The sequence below is a fragment of the Pristiophorus japonicus genome, unplaced genomic scaffold (genome assembly GCF_044704955.1).
Source record: "Pristiophorus japonicus isolate sPriJap1 unplaced genomic scaffold, sPriJap1.hap1 HAP1_SCAFFOLD_73, whole genome shotgun sequence".
Taxonomy (NCBI): Eukaryota; Metazoa; Chordata; class Chondrichthyes; family Pristiophoridae; genus Pristiophorus; species Pristiophorus japonicus.
The window spans coordinates 415631-431639 of record NW_027254645.1 but is presented as its reverse complement, the minus strand read 5'-3'; the positions used below and the strand labels follow the sequence as shown (position 1 = coordinate 431639).

The following is a 16009-nucleotide window of genomic DNA, read 5'->3' as shown; positions in this document are numbered from 1 at the left end:
TGGCTTTCGATACCAATATGTGGAGGAACCAACTGGAGAGCTGGCCATCCGAGACTGGGTGATGTGTAGTGAGAAGAGAGTAATTAGCAATCTTGTTGTGCGAGGCCCCTTGGGGAAGAGTGACCATAATATGGTAGAATACCTGATTAAGATGGACAGTGACGCAGCTAATTCGGAAACTAGGTCCTCAATTTAAAGAAAGGTAAATTCGACGGGATGAGGTGTGAATTAGTTGGTATAGACTGGCAAAGGATACTGAAAGGGTTGACAGTGGATATGCAATGCAAACATTTAAAGATCACATGGATCAACTTTAGCAACTATACAGCCCTGTTTACAGTAGAAATAAAACGGGGAAGGTGGCTCAACCGTGGCTAACATGGGAAATTAAGGATGGTGTTAAAACCAAGGAAGAGGCATATAAATTGGCATCAAAAAGGAACAAACCTGAGGACTGGGAGAAATTTAGAATTCAACAGAGGAAGACTATGGGTTTCATTAAGAGGGGGAAAATAGGGTAGGAGAGGAAGCTTGCAGGGAATATAAAAACTTACTGCAAAAGCTTCTGTAAAAAAGTGAATGGAAAAAGATTAGTGAAGTCAAACGTAAGTCCTTTGCAGTCGATTTATGTGAATTTCTAATGGGAAACAAAGAAATGGCAGACCAATTGATCAAATACATCGGTTGTGTCTTCACGAAGGAAGACACAAATAACCGTCCGAATTTATTGGGGACCGAGGGTCTAGTGAGAAGGATGAACTGAATGATATCCTTATTAGTGAAACAGATGGGATTGATGGCCAATAAATCCCCGTGGCCTGATAGTCTGCATCCCAGTGTCCTTAAGGAAGTGGCCCAGAAATAGAGCATGCATTGGTGATCATTTTCCAACAGTCTATCGAATCAGGATCAGTTCTTATGGACTGGAGGGCAGCTAATGTAACACCACTTTTTCAAAAAGGAGGGAGAGAGAAAACGGATAATTATGGACTGGTTAGCCTGACATCAGTAAAGGGAAAAATGTTGGAATCAATTATTAAAGATGAAATAGCAGCGCATTTGGAAAGCGGTGACAGGATCGGTCCAAGTCAACATGGATTTATGAAAGGAAAATCATGCTTGACAAATCTTCTGGAATTTCTTGAGGATGTAACCAGCAGAGTGGACAAGGGAGAACCAGTGGATGTGGTGTATTTGGAATTTCAAATGGCTTTGGCAAGGTCCTGCACAAGAGATTGGTGTGCAAAATCAAAAAGAATTGTATTGGTGGTAATGTACGGATGTGGATAGAGAACTGGTTGGCAGAGAGGAAGCAGAGAGTCGGGATAAATGGATCCTTTTCAGAATGGCAGGCAGTGACTTGTGGAGTGCTGCAGGGCTCAGTGCTGGGGCCCCAGGGATTTACAATATAGTTTATCGATTTAGATGAAGGAATTGAGTGTAATATAGAAACATAGAAACGAAGAAAATAGTTGCAGGAGTAGGCGCCTCGAGCCATCACCGCCATTCAATAGGATCATGGTTGATCATCCCTCACTACCCCTTTCCGGCTTTCTCTACATACCCCTTGATCCCCTTAGCCGTAAGTGCCATTTCTAACTCCCTCTTGAATATATCCAATGAACTGGCATCAGCAACGTTCTGCAGCAGGGAAGTCCACAGGTTAACAACTCTCTGACTGAAGAAGTTTCTCCTCTTCTCAGTCCTAAATGGCCTGCCCTCTTTCCAAAGACAATGTCGCCTGGTTCTGGACTTCCCCAACATCGGGAACATTCTTCCAGCATCTAACCTGTCCAGTTCCGTCAGAATATGACACGTTTCTATGAGATCCCCTCTCATCCTTCTAATCTCCAGTGAATAAAAGCCCAATTGATCCAGTCTGCCCACATATGACAGTCCAGCCATCCCTGGAATCAGTCTGGTGAACCTTCGCTGCACTCGCTCGATAGCAAGAATGTACTTCCTCAGATTAGGACAACAAGACTGAACACAATTTTCCATGTGAGGCCTCACTAAGGCCCTGAACAACTGAAGTAAGACCTCCCTGCTCCTACATTCAAATCCCCGAGCAATGAAGGCCAACATGCCATTTGACTTCTTCACCGCCTGCTGTACCTGCATGCTAACTTTCAGTGACTGATGAACCGTGACCCATGTCTCTTTGCACCTCCCCTTTTCCAAATCTGTCGCCATTCAGATAATATTCTGCCTTTGTGTTTTTTCCTATGAAATGTATAACCTCACATTTATCCACATTATGCTGTATCTGCCATGCATTTGCTCACTCAACTAACCTGTCCAATTCACCCTGCAGCGTTTAGCGTCATCCTCACAATTCACGCCACAACCCAGTTTAGTATCATCCGCAAACTTGGAGATATTACACTCAATCCATCATCTAAATCGTTAATGTATATTGTAAAGAGCTGGGGTCCCAGTATTGAGCCCTGCGGCACTCCACTAGTCACTGCCTGCCAATCTCAAAAGGACCCTTTTATCCCGAACTCTGTTTCCTGTCTGCCAACCAATTTTCGATCCACGTCAGTACATTACCCCCAATACCATGCGCTTTGATTTTGCACACAAATCCCTTGTGCTGGACCTTGTCAAATGCCTTTTTAAATCCAAATACACCACATCCACTAGTTCTCCCTTTTCCACTCTGCTGGTTACATCTTCAAAATATTCCAGAAGATTCGTTAAGCATGATTTCCCTTTCATAAATCCATGGTGACTTCGACTGATGCTGTCACTGCTTACCAAATGTGCTGCTATCTCATCCTTAATGTTTGATTCTGACCTGGCTGAGTCTCAGAGCTTTTGCCGTTGTCAAGTTGTGGGCAGAGCCACATGATTGTGTGGCCGACCAGTCCTCCTTTGAGGGCTGCGGTGTCTCCCTGCTGCTCTTCAGCGATAGTGGGAGCCTGGTCATTCCATGTCCCGTTGGGAGGGCAGGTGGGTGCAATCCGTTTGCTCCCAGTACTGGCCCTGTTGGCCAGAGAGGTAGAGCCGATCGGGGGCAGGGTACCGGTAGTGTTGCCTTTGCCGTCCACTGATAGCTAGCCCTGCAGCTGGTATGCTCCTTCTGTATGTGGCCACACTCCCTGGGGTATCACATTTGTCCCGGAGGGGCAGGCTATATGGTCGCTGGAACTGGCTGCTGATGGGAGGTTGCTTTTGGTTTTGTCGGCATGCATGTAAATCACAGCATCGCACATCATCACTTCGTTTACTCTCACAACACATTGGTTCTGGCCGCAATCGCCCGACTTATCATGATTAGTTACATTTACAAACTTGAAATTGTCAGTTACATATTTTACCTATGTATCACCATCATCGCTGTATAAAGAGTGGAAATGTCACTTTAATTGTGATGGGTTGCCGGTATCCTTGAAGAGGGTTTTGCAATCTTTACCCCAATCCGGTTCGCCACTCGGCATCACGTGTTGCTCCCTTTTGGTCTGGCTGCAGCAATCTTGACTTCTGGCGCTTCACCTCGTGATTCGGACGCCATCTTCTTTTTCTCCATGACAAAGGCTGCGGTGATCCTTTTCTCCCCAGGTTCTGCCACGGAAGCCGGGAAGTTACTTTCTGCATGAATTTTCTTCCTCTGGAGTCCTGCCACTGGAGCCTGGAGGTGAGGTCGGGTCGCTTGGGCTGGATGATCTCGCCGTTGGGTTGAGCGGTCTGTGTCGTCACGTCACAGTCGAGTTGGGAGGTTGGTTTTTCAGGTGTTGTGCTGGATCCAACTTCGGGGCCGTGGAGGACGTCGATCGCTGGAAGTTGGAGCTTTACCCAGATCCAAGTGATCTTTTTCATCCACCTTGTTCCTAAGAGCTTTGGACCATCAACAGCAACGATCCACAAAGGTAAGCTGTGCATCGCGCCACCATGGAACACATGGACATCCACGCTGCCAACGACTGGGATGTATCGTTTGTGTCGGTGAGCAGTTTCACTTCGATCGGGATCATTTTAGTGCGTTCGGTTGGATTGTCCCAGAGTTTCTCAAAGGCCGCCTGATTCATCAGTGACTGATTCGCCCCTGTGTCCATCACCATCGTGACTGCAACATAGTTGATTTCAACTTCCATTTTCAACTGGGTAACTCTCGCTGGTTCAGGTAAACACTCCATACACGTCATTGTCGCTGGAGTTCGGATGATTGGCCAACTTCTCTTCAACTCGGGGAGTACGATTTCTCTTGCATATTCGCTGGAGGTGGCCCTTCCTGTTAAAGCCTTAGCAAGTATAGTCTTCATAGCGGCACTGGTGAGCCCTGTGATTTCCTCCACAGCGCCAGCATGGGGTTGTCCGGTTGGCCCCATGTGGCGGACTCAGGATTTTGGGACTCGGGGTTCTGTTCTCTCTTCCCTGAACGAAACTGCTAGCAGCAGCCCTGCCGCTAAAAGGCACAAGTCGGTTCACAGTACTGGCCGGGTGAGAGTCCTGCGGGTGAGACATCCACTAGGAATCGCACGCCGAGATCATGAACGCCTTGCTCACGTTAATTGCCTTCTGCAGGGTGACCATGGTGTCCGCAGAGAGCAGCCTGTGGAGAAGGCCCTCGTGGCCGATTCCAATAACAAAGATGTCCCTCAGTGCTTCGGTGAGGTGATCGCTAGAATCACATGGTGCAGCCAATCGTCTCAGGTCTGCAGCATGTTTTCCAATTTCTTGACCTTCGGGCAAACGGTGGGTATGGAACCGGCGTCTGGCTGTGAGGATGCTCTCTTTAGGTTTGAGCTGTTTCTGTATCAGCATTACGAGCTCCACATATGTTATTGTCTTCTCTGGGGCTAGCAAATCCCTGACAAGTCCATAGACGGCGGGCCACAACTGCTGAGCAGGATAGCTCTTCACTTATCAGCCAGCGAGGTCGGGTCGTCTCCCGCCAGGTCATTCGCAATAAAGTGTTCGAGCCTTTCTGCAAAGGCCTCCCAATTTCCCCATCGACAAATTGTTCAAACGTGCCAATATTAGCCATTTTCGCGTGGAGAATCGTATTCTCGTCGAAAGTTATTGCGTCTGTAAGCACCCTCGTAATGACTCCACGAGGTAAGGTATTGTACTTGAACTGTGGTGACCTTAGTCCATTTATTACAGCTCCTGAGTGCGGGTACAGCAAGGTTGAACTCCCTTTTATACCAAGTTACCTGTCGTGCACAGGTGACCCCGAGGTCTCCACCAGTTGCACCCTCTGTGTGAAAGTACATCCAGTAGTCTTATGTAATTGGACATTGAGTGTACAGGATGTATACGTATTTTATACATGCACAACAAAAATCATCAATAATTAATTTTTCCGTGAAAGCAGGATAATATTTATCGATGATTTAATTTGCATTTAGAAAGACATGGGTTTATCATGGATAGTCAGCATGGATTTGTTAAGGGAATGTCTTGTCCGACTCACTTGATTAAATTGTTTGAGGAGGTAACCAAGCGGATCGATGAGGGCAGTTCATATGATGTAGTGTATAAGGAATTTAGCAAAGCTTTCGCCAAGTTTCCAAATGGAAGACTGGTCATGAAAGTAAAAGTCCATGGGATCCAGGGCAAAGTGGCAAGTTGGATCCAAAAGTCGCTCAGAGGCTGGAAGCAAAATGTAATTTTTGATGGGAGTGTTTTTGCGACTGGAAGGATGTTTCCAGTGGGGTTCCGCAGGGCTCAGTGCTAGGTCATTTGTTTTCGTGAGAACATCAATGAATCAACTTAAATATGGGAGGTATGATTAAAACGTTTTTAATTAAAACTAAAGTAGGATGCGTGGTTGATAATGAAGAAGAAAGTTGCGGACTGTAAGACGATAGCAATCAACTGGTTAGGTGGGCAGAACAGTGGAAAATCGAGTTGAATCCAGAGAAGTGTGAGGTAGTGCATTTGCAGAGGGCTAACAAGGAAGATACACACATTTAAATGGTAGGACATATAGAAGCGTGGAAGAACAAAGGGACCTTGGACTGCATGTCCACAGATCCCTGAAGGTAGTCGGCCAGTTGGATATGATGGTTAAGAAGGCACACGGAATACTTGCCTTTATTGGCTGAGGTATGGGATAGAAGAGCAGGTTGGTTATGCTTGAAATGTATAAAACGCTGGTTAGGCCACAGCTGGCGTGCTGCGTGCAGTTCTGGTAACCATATTACAGGTATTCCGTGATTGTACGAGAGGGTACAAAGGAGATTTACGAGGATGTTGACAGGAGTGGAGAATCATAGCTATGAGGACAGATTGGATAGGCTGGGTTTGTTTTCATTGGAACAGAGGAGGCTGAGGGGAGACAACATTGAGATGTATAAAATTATGAGGGGCCTAGATATAGTGGATCGCAGAGGGGCAATCAACCAGGGGGCATATATTTAAAGTATTTGGTAGAAGGTTGAAAGAGGATTTGAGGTTAAAATTCTTCATGCAGAGATTTGTGGGGGTCAGGAACTCGCTGCCTGAAAGAATAGCGGAGGCAGATACCACATGTAAAAAGTATTTGGATGTGCAGCTGAAGTGCCGCAACCTACAGGGTTATGGGCCCAGAGCTGGAAAGTGGGATGAAGCTGGATCGCCTCTTGTTGGCCGGGGCGGAAATGATGGGTTGAAATGGCATCCTTATGTGCTGCAAACTTCTATCATTCGATAATTCTATGAAAAATAAATGTCACACGTAGGTCTTGAAAACACGACCCTGTGATTAAACGTCTTGTATTCCACCGACTGAGCTTGCCAGGCATCTGTCAAACATACTATTCTGTCACTGATTGCAGTCAAGCGCCTGTTGGCTCCGCCCCAGATGTTTAAACTTGCTGTCGAGGAACTGCCAGGATTTTTTTGAATGGTGAACCAGGCTCGAGGGACCGAAGGGCCTACTCCAGCCCCGATTCCTTACATGCTTATCATCTCATGACTTTTCACAGGAGAACAACCTCGCCCTTGAAAATGTCTGCGGAGAAAGCTACAGAATATATTCCCTCCCGTTGAGCTTTCATGTGTGAGGCGAACGTGTTAACCGCTACACTGCGGAAACATCTCCATTTTCAGCACCAGGTCAGACGCAGATGTTCGGCGAGCAGGTGAACTGCTGAATCCCATTTTTAATGAGTTGGTCGTGGTGTCATACAATGAGATTCGCTTAATGATTAAAAATAAGAAATGTCAAAAGTAGGATTAAGACCCACACCTCCAGAGAAAACTACGACTTAAACAAAGCAACTTAAACCGCTGGACCATTCTGACTATGCAGCGGTGTGTGTGGCCAGCTGCAAGTTGATTTTGAACTTTTGTGTCCTGTCACATGAATTAAATGTGGGCAGCAGGCGCCTCTCTACCTGACATCGAGGAAACAGTGAGACAGACCTTGGAACAAGGGTCTGGTTATTGCCAAAGAGCAAAGAAAATATTAATTCTGGAAGAACAATATCCAAAATAACAGTGACCCCGACGTGATTTGAACACGCAACCTTCTGATTTGGAGTCAGACGCGCTACCATCTCGCCACGAAGCCTACACAATACGGTTGAGATGTTGGTCTATATGAAAATTTCACAATACAAGGGGCTTTAAAATCCCCGCCCATTCCCAGCAGTTGTTCGAAGCAATTATTTCAATCATCATTAATCCAGCCACATGTGTTGCACACTAAAGTAAATACAAATTTGAACGACGGCCGAATTTTAATAACTTTTTATACAACCGCAGAATCAGCAGAAAAACAGGTCATTCGGCCCATAATACCTAATATATAGCCCACAGCACAAGAGTAAGGAAATCTTGCTACAATGGTACAGGGCCTTGGTGAGACCACAACTGGAGTACTGTGCACAGTTTTGGTATCATTATCTGAGGAAGGATACACTTGCCTTGGAGGTGGTAGAACAGGGGTTCACCAGATTGATTCCTGGGATGACAGGACTGTCCTATGGTGAGAGATTGCGTAGAATATGCCGACACTCTCTGGAGTTTAGAAGAATGAGAGTTGATCTCATTGAAACGGACAATATTCTGAAATGGATTGACAGGGCTGCTGTTGAGAATCCCTGCTAGCTCAGTCGGTGGAGCATCAGATTCATGATCTCAGGGTCGTAGGTTCGAGTTGGGCGAATTGTTTGCCTTAAACTTTATGTTGCATTCACGGGATAACGTCTTCAATGAACCCATGATCTTCTTTGCACAATAAAAGGAATGCTAACTGAGGGAGAGGTGATAATTTAATAATTGTTCTGTGATCTGCATAATTTAGATTGATGTCACAAAGCACTCAAGCGTGGTGTCAAAACATATGATTTTGCAATTACAAACAATGAATGTTAAGAGTGGGATTCAAACCCATTTCTCCAGAGAATACTTTGACCTGAACGCAGCACCTTGAACCGCTCGGCCATCCTAACTATTGGATGTTTGTGTTACAAGTTATTACTCTGGATAGTTTCAGACTGGGCACTGGTTCAGTGTTGCTGGAACGCCCATTGACCGGGATATCTTGTTCCATGGGATTTTCCTCAGCCTGTGCTCGGTGTACAGGAAGCTTTGGCCGAGGCCTGAGGTAGCTTGCATCATGCGTCAATGTACCCTGGAATGCTTTTGTTCAATTTTATTGCAGACATGCTTTTGTTTCAACAACAATGTTTATTGTCTGTAATCGAACTGGGAACTTTTCGCATGTGAGGCGAACGTGAACGTCACTGCAATTCGCAAGCTGCTGCTTTGAGCAGTGCCCAGAGAGAAGTGCTCAACAACAAGCTGAAATGCTCAATCCCTCTCTCTGCAAAAAGTTCCTTTCACAAACATTTCTCCGACCGGAACTGCAGTAGAAAACAATGTTCACCTTTCAAAATCATTAAACTCCCGAATTTCCACGTCTGCAATTTTATGGACAAGGACAAGGACTGAAAGCGCTTTGTGATCAGAAAATTGCTGGAATCCCTGTTGTTGATGACAGGGCATTTGATGGTTGTTTTCAGTAAACACCTTTTATTCAGGAGAACCGAATTTATGGTTTGAAGTTCAAGGTAAACCCACGGAGCGGAGCCAACAATCACCTGGCAGCAATCAGCGACAGAAAAATGCAACATAAGCAGGACCGGCTATCAACGGCATTCCCATTGCCGAATCCCCCACCATCAACATCCTGCGGGGTCACTGTTGACCAGAAACTTAACTGGACCAGCCACATAAATGACCAGCAACAAGAGCAGGTCAGAGGTTGGGTATTCTGCTGTGAGTGTCTCATCTCCTTACTCCCCAAAGCCTTTCCAGCATCTCCAAGGCACAAGTCAGGAGTCTGATGGAATACTCTCCACTTGCCTGGATGAGTGCGGTTCCAACACTCGAGCAGCTCGATACCATCCGGGACAAAGCAGCCCGCTTAATGAGCACCCCATCCACCACCTTCAACATTCACTCCCTCCACCACCGGCGCACCGTGGCTGCAGTGTGTACCATCTAAAAGATGCACTGCAGCAACTCACCAAGGCTTCTTCGGCAGCTACTCCCAAATCCGTGAACCATGCCTCCTAGAAGGACAACTGCAGCAGGCGCATGGGAACACAATCACCTCCATTCTGCGGGGAGAGGGTGAACAGCCAGAGGTCGTGGTCCATATCAGGACCAATGACATAGGTAGCAAGAGAGATGAGGTCCTGCAGGCAGATTTTAGGGAGCTAGGAAAGAGATTAAAAAGCAGGACCTCAACGGAAGTAATCTCCAGATTACTCCCGGTGCCACGAGCTAGTGAGTACAGAAATAGGAGGAGAGAGCAGACGAATACGTGGCTGGAGAGATGGTGCAGGCGGGAGTGCTTTAGTTTCCTGAGGCATCGCGACCACTTCTGGGGTAGGTTGGACCTTTACAAGCTGGACAGTTTGCACCGAAACAGAGCCGGGACCAATATCCTCGCGGGGGGCGGGGTGGCGGGGGGGGGGGGGTGTTTGCGATTGCTTTTGGGGAGGGTTTAAACTTGCTTGGCAAGGGGATGGACCTGAGAATAGATTCAGTCGGGAGGGGAGTAATGCTGGAATTAGAAAGCAAAAATAAAGAAAGTGAGTTTGAAAGAGAGACGAAACAAGCAGTTAAAAACGGTAAATAACCAAACTGAAAGACAATGTTGTCGGAAGGCAAAGGCACCTCGTGAATATATAAATGTATGTACGTTTAAAATGTTTGCCAAATATACAATGGCTGCCAGGGGGCTTAGAAAAGCATGATGGGGGCACGGTCAGCCAAGTTAGCTCAAACTGCTGACTGAGCGCTGACCCTGCAGAGCCTGGTACCAGGAATGTCTTGAATCAACAACTTGAGGCAAGATAGTATACAGAACGCTGCGGTAGCTAGTACGGAATGTCCTCAAGTCAGTGACCCCCAGATGGGGTGCCAAGCAACCACGGAGATATGGAGCTGGGCACCGGCGGCACCCATGATTAACGAAGATAAGGGGGGTCTGGAAAACATCACACGGAAATGAATCAGCCCCAAACTGTCATGAACTGATCATGCAGCCCCCTGATGTACCGGGGTTAATTCTGTTGGCCCATTTAAACCTATATGTAATCTATAATCATTATGATTGGATTGTGTCCAGCCGAAGTGGGCTGAGGAACTGCAATGAACTATTGTAAAACATATAAATATCGATGAATTTCTTTGTTCGGCAGTGTAGAGAGCCTGGATTTGGACCAGAGGCTCACTCCCCGCCGGCGTAATAAAAGCCGTTTTGGCATTGAAACCGATCCCGAGTGTCAAGTGATTCTTCCACGAAAACATTTGCGCTAACAGTGGTGTCACGAACAGGATTTCCTGTCGTCGCTGGATGTCCATAAAAAATCCGGGTGAGTATAAACATGTTTAATTATAAAAGATGCGGAAGGTGGAGGCTGCTTGATCGACATGACGAGATGGTCTATAATCTCAAACGCCAAGCCTGTGCCTGAATTAAGAGAACTTTTGTCCCACGTGACGGCCAGGAACTAAGTAGGCGTAGGGAACACATTTAGACCTTGGGATCGTGATACCGAGCGACATCTCCCTGAGCCAGTAGTGTGATTTGAAAATATACCCCGGAGACCAGGCGGTGCACAGCGACCAAAGGAAAAGAAACCTGTGAACAGGGTCGGACCGACAGATAAAACGGTGGTAGTTCGTCGTTAAGGAGGCGTGGGGCACTGCGGGAATTGATTAAACGCGTTTTAAGAATTGTATAAGTTTGTGTAATAGCAGAAATTGTGACCTGACAGTAGCCAGGAGACGGTCTGCTCCAAGTTACGCTCGGAAGAAAGTGGACCTCTGAGAGTCGATTCCGAATGTTTCTAGTCCTACCCAGGAATGGCCAATAAAGCAAGTAATCTCGAGTGGAGAGCAGAAGGGTCCCTTACCCGCCACCTGGCAGAAAAACAAAAGAAACGAATTGAAAGATGATTAAGTCAGGATGGAACTGTCAGGACCCGCCAGCAAATCAACGGGAATGGTGGGAGAAGGAAAGGAAAGATAAAGATGAGAAAGCCGTTGTCTTGTTTCTTCAAGCCCACATAAAATTAACAGAGGAAGTTAATCAATATGTAAGAAATAAAAAAAAACTTGATTGTGATTATCTTAAGTGAAGTATGGATCCAAGAATAGAGCAAGCCAAACAATAAAATTTGTTGAATGAAAAGAGACTTTTGTGAATATCTGTCCAGGAATGAGATAAAGAATGGAGAACAGAAGCTGTCAAGCCTTTAAAAAAAAGCCTGTGTCTCTGGAGGCTGGGGAAGTACGCTCCCATTTTTTCTTTGTGTATAACCTTGACGCGAAAGCTTTTAGCTCAGGAAAGAGATTTTTAAATTACAGATTGGCAATACAATATTTGAATTGGGATTTTGAGATATTTCAGGTGATTCTCATTGATAAACATTTTGGTTGAAAAGGAAAATCTTGGATTTGTTAGCCTTTTTAATAAAAGTACACATACTGCGTCTGGAACTGAAGCTTAAGAAATATGTAATTTATGAGATATAGTATCCCAAGATTGAAGTTACAGAGCAAAAGATGGGAGTTTTTGATCAGCTTCGAAAACGGAAGTTCGGCAACAAAAACCAGTAATACCATATTTGACATTTTGTTATTCAAAAATAAATACAAATTCTTCAAAAGGGGAGCAGAAATTAGGATGGGAATAGTGAAGAGTCAATTTTGTTGTGAAGGTTTCAAGTACCACTGGTTAAGAAAATGCACAACAAAATGCGATATATTTAAAACAAAAAGTTATATCTGATCACATTTAAAAAATAAAACTAAAAGATTTGGAAAAAAAGATGTAACGTATCAATAAGTGCTGAAAAAAAGGGTTTGCGATGGAAAAATACATAATTTACTAAATACGAGTTGATATTGGCTGTGAAAAAGATATTGGTTTGATTGGGAAAAGGAAAAAAATTTGGAGGAGATAAGAGACACTCTCCATTGATAATGATTTGAAATTACGAGAAAGTTTCACTGCAGTTTGAAAAGATTTCCAGAATAGACGTTGTTAATCAAGAAAAGTCACGAACAGTCGAAGCAAGCAGGAGGGTTTTGAAAATAACGAGGAGAAAATAAATAATCTATGCGAACTCAGCAGAGAGAGAAATAAAACACAAGATTTGCCCATTGAACGGGACCGTTAAAAAAACCCGAAATGTTGACATGTATATGGCTTGTGTGAACATTGGATTTCAGTAAACAATATAGCTATTAAAAATATGTGCTCTCATTTTAAAAAAAAATCTTTGGCAAGTAATTCAATTAGATGTTAAGAAAAAAAATTGAGTTTAATCTAAAATGCTCTCTTTCCCGATGAGAAAATTTTTATTATGACCACTTTACTAATGATTTCTACTGTTTTAACGGATTCCTAATTTCTAAGCAAGTCTTGAAGGCACAAAGATTTGGATGACGACGAGAAGGCACGTAATGACATCAGGCTTTCTGACAAACCTGTAAAGGAGTTAACCCTTTCCATTGACAGCTGTTTTACACTGGACCTTAGTAATTTGAATTTCTTACTAAAATGGAGAAGACTCACCTGACAGACAGTGGAAATGATGGGATAGTCAGAATAAAAATAAAAAAGAATTGGCTGGTCAAGAGTTAAAAGCTAAGATAAATAAGCTGGAAGAGATTTAAAAAACAGGACCAGACGGATAGTGCATTGTGCAGCCAAAGCACCATCACCTATGGCAATCGAGCCAATGTATCCCACGGTGGGTCGGTGGAGTCCACAAACCCAACCTAACAGTAAAGCAGACTGCGATGTTTGGAGTAATAGTGGTGTTAATTAGAATTTGCATAATATTTCGATGGTTCATCGTGCAGGCACGAGCACAGCAGGCTCAAATACAAAACCGACGGCAGCCCAGACAGGGACATGAAGTGATAGAGATGTTACGACTATAAAGAATATGGATCACCTAATCCTTACCTCCGATTTCACAGAGTGACCACGACACAAGTAGACCAGAACCTATCACCTGGTGACGACCAGGCTAACTGTTTAACATTTGCAGATAAACCCATCACCGAGATGGGACCACAGCGGCGACTTCGAATCTGGGGACTCATGATACTGGGAGCCTTGAGGCCCACACAAGCATTGGATAATACAGACGGACTACGAGAGATACAGCACACGCAAGAAAGACACAACTGCATCAACGATGGGGTTTTGTTTACTTTGACTGACGGAATATGCATTCCAGGAGCCAAGGACTGGAGCATGGACAGAACTGATTTTAACGCATGGCTGCAAATGAATCCGGATAAGAATAGAGATTGTGTGCAATGCTCCACTGGCACAAGAAGCATTATACGAAGGGAGGCCGGGGGGGGGCCCGATGAATGTATCTTTGGAATAATTTGCGCGCCTCCTGCCCAGCCACAACCGTTAGTCACCCACAAAAATGGGGTGGAGCTGTGTGGATACTATGAGCAGGTAGAGGCTGCCGCAATATCGGTGTATTTATGCTTCTCACCCATTCCGTCACTGCGTCCCATAAGAACCACCACACTGCCCATGGAATTGCCATGTCCAACAATTACAAGGGGACCAGAAAATGGGATCGTGCTGTCCAACGAGGGTGAACGATTGTATGATAATGTTAAGCATGAAATTGTGCCTGTCCTGATCAATATCTCAGGTATACAGATGCCGGAATATTGTACAGAGCAGGCAAGAAAAATATCTAATGTATTAAGTAAAGTTGTCATGCAGCAGGCTGCCGATGCCATGGGTGCCAGTAGATTCCGAGGACATGAGCCAGTTCATAGGAGTAATAGGGAAATATTTAATGATGTTGCTGCCGGTTTTAATGCTGGAACCTCCATAGTAAACTCACTGGACATACAAAGGCTAAATGAAAGAGTGGAGCAGAATAAAGGGGTGATGAAGGGATTATTAGAACGGGCAGAGCGGAATCAGGACGATCAAGCGAAACTCGGAAGAGAGGGTGCCGAAATCCAATTGGATGGCCTCTCGGTCCTGGAAGCTCAGGCAAAAACAATCAATCACCTTATCGACAGAGTGAGAGAAGATACCGCAGAACTGAGACAGGGACAACTCTGTCACGCTTATAGCCTATGTATGGTGGGACAGATATGGCACAATCTCGATCATATCCAAAGGGGGGAGTTGTCGGACTGGATAGACAGCCCACATCTGGCTCAGTTGGCCAAACTGAAGGGAACACTGGATAATTGCACTCTGAAGGAACTAACCAGAGTATGCACAGTGATCCTAAACTGTCGAATGGGCAAAGCTGCCGGAGCGGGAATAGCCCTGATGATACCTATCGTCACATAAGACTCAGGACCGTTTCCCCTTTATCAACTGTAGAATATCAGGATCATACTGGAAAACACCTCCCATCATTACTGTCTGATTGCAGCTCCTGCTATCCGCAGAGACAACACAATCTATGGGATCTTCCTGATGGGATGCAAGCAGACGGGTGACATTACGGTGTGCCCTCACCCGGTGGGACAGGGAGAACTAGTCGAATGTGGATTTAATCCAACCGATGGATGTGTATTGGTAATAATACCTGCCCCCACACATTTTGCCAGAACAGGTTACGGGGGCAAAGGGAAATACTGTGTCTCTACCACGGCACGTTCATATCGGTACAATGGCTTACAATGCCAGATCTCACAACCAATCTTTGCTTCACACCCCGACGACCCATCACAATAGGACAAGCCCGCATTATCCAGGTTCGAGAAAAAGGCCCAAAATCATTAACGCCAGCGATCAGCTCCACGATCACCTGCAGGATTATGACGAGCCAGAGCAGGCCCCAATCCCACTTTTAGTTGAAGTATTAAGGGAACTAAGACTCAGAGTAGGCCAGTGTGTCAGACTCTATCAGACAAAGATTAAAATACTGGTGAAGGATACTGACCAAGAGTTACAAAACCAGAGTTGGTGGAGGAGTGTCTGGGACTGGGGCATGAACGTAAACATCCACCACTGGATTGGAATAATAATACACATACTGGGAGGGATACAGCTGGTCTTAGCACTGACATGGAGAGTCACGGCCTGTCGATCCTGCAGGCATTATGCACGAAAAGGAGTATCAGAACAAGGGCTCAAGTAAATAAAGAGACTTGTCCAGCAGAGGGAAAGGGGAATCTGAACTATATCAATTTGATGTAAGCAACTGGGACTTCTGACACCACGTGACTGGACAGCGCGTTGAAGCAGGAATTACCGGGTGGTACATAAAAATATAAGTCGAGCAACAACTTATGTTGTCGGTTAAAGGAGACTAGAATTAGTCCACTACCGAAAGGAGGGGTTGTTGTAGGGCAAAGGCACCTTCTGAATATATGTATGCATATATGTATGTGTAAAATGGTAGCCAGTATAAAATGGCTGCCAGGGATTCTGCATAGCACTCGGGGAATTGAGCTAACAGTTAGCTTGACTACATTTTTGGGTAGCTGATGACACTGCAGTTCTGTGTACAGGAACACTGGAAAGAGCGAGCTCAGCAGAACGACCTTA

General features: G+C 45.2%; 1 non-coding gene across 1 annotated transcript; it reads right to left on the bottom strand.

The window, feature by feature from the left end:
* Nucleotides 1–7429: 7429 nt before the first annotated feature.
* On the bottom strand, nt 7430–7501 carry trnaw-cca (transfer RNA tryptophan (anticodon CCA)). Its single transcript has one exon. It is a non-coding gene; the product is annotated as a tRNA-Trp (tRNA).
* Between the last annotated feature and the right edge of the window lie 8508 nt (nt 7502–16009).